This window comes from Schistocerca piceifrons, chromosome 2 (genome assembly GCF_021461385.2).
Source record: "Schistocerca piceifrons isolate TAMUIC-IGC-003096 chromosome 2, iqSchPice1.1, whole genome shotgun sequence".
In the NCBI taxonomy this organism is placed as follows: domain Eukaryota; kingdom Metazoa; phylum Arthropoda; class Insecta; order Orthoptera; family Acrididae; genus Schistocerca; species Schistocerca piceifrons.
This window is the reverse complement of record NC_060139.1, coordinates 557,464,266-557,465,964: the sequence shown is the minus strand read 5'-3', so window position 1 is coordinate 557,465,964 and position 1,699 is coordinate 557,464,266.

The following is a 1,699-nucleotide window of genomic DNA, read 5'->3' as shown; positions in this document are numbered from 1 at the left end:
GTAACAGTCATGTTGTAGGAGCCTAAGGAAGGGTTATGAAGCAATGTTGGATGTGAGGAATTCTTTGAAGGCTTGTAAGGGATGATATTGAGGTAGTGGATCAAGTTGGGATCACGACTGGAACTGTTCAAGGCAGGGTTCAATGTCAGGTTTTGAAAGGTTTTGGGACTGGGTTGCAATGTGATATTTCCAGTTGACATTATGCGTGAAGGAAAGCAGGTGCTTCACCAAAGCAGTATGATCAAATACAGGTTTACAGTTGCAAGTGAGACCCTTAGATAATACAGATAATTCAAGAGGGGAAAGTGCTTTAAATGAGAGGTTGAGGACACTGTACTGTTGTGACTGGTTCTTGTGATTATGGACTTTCTTGTCTGGAGGCAGTGGTGAAGGCTGTGGGATGTTAAGGAGATTGGACAAGCTCGGTTTGTAGGAGAGGAGTGATGGTTGACAGTGTGACTGTTTAGGGAGCTGCAGAGAGACAGGAAGGGAAACACCACTGTTCAGTTAGTTTAGGAGAAGGTGGGATAGCTCTTTGAGGTGAAGTCTGGCATATTGTTTCAGTTTGAAGTTGGCTTGGCAGATGATACCATAAAAGGAAACATGAGGGGCAGGTATCCACAGGTTTCTGTAAAAGGAGTGAAGTCTGGTGGACTGGAAATTGGCTGAGGAGGCACATAGTTCACAGATCAGCTGGCTAAGAGTAAGAGACTGCCGAGACAGAAAATTAATGTAAGTTAAGGTCAGGTGTCTGCCCCGATAGCTGAATGGTCAGCTCGGCAGTCTGTCATGCCAAGGGGCCCATGTTTGATTCCCGGCTGGGTCAGAGATTTTCTTCACTCAGGGACTGGTTGTTGTGTTGTCATATACCAGCTGTTATGTCAACACTGTCCGACCTTTTACATCAGCATGACTACCACAAAATTGTCAGTTAGGACGAATGGGCATAGGCAGAGAGTGTACACTGGCAAAACGCAATATCCTGTTGCAGAGCATGCTCCACTGCATGACAATAAAGACCTCGGTGCCTGTTTCACCACACGCACCATCTGAATTTTTCCCCAGACACCAGTTTTCAGAACTACGGAGGTGGCAACTAGTGCTACAACATGTCCTTGCTTCTCGCCACCCACCTGGCCTTGTTGTTGTTGTTGTTGTTGTTGTCGTCTTCAGTCCTGAGACTGGTTTGATGCAGCACTCCATGCTACTCTATCCTGTGCAAGCTTCTTCAACTCCCAGTACCTACTGCAGCCTACATCCTTCTGAATCTGCTTAGTGTATTCATCTCTTGGTCTCCCTCTAAGATTTTTACCCTCCACGCTGCCCTCCAATACTAAATAGGTGATCCCTCGATGTCTCAGAACATGTCCTACCAACCGATCCCTTCTTCTAGTCAAGTTGTGCCACAAGCTCCACTTCTCTACAATTCTATTCAATACCTCCTCATTGGTTATGTGATCTACCCATCTAATCGTCAGCATTCTTCTGGAGAACCACATTTCGAAAGCTTCTATTCTCTTCTTGTCTAAACTATTTATCGTCCACGTTTCACTTCCATACATGGCTACACTCCATACAAATACTTTCAGAAACGACTTCCTGACATTTAAATCTATACTCAATGTTAACAAATTTTTCTTCTTCAGAAACACTTTCCTTGCCATTGCCATTCTACATTTTATATCCTCTCTACTACCAC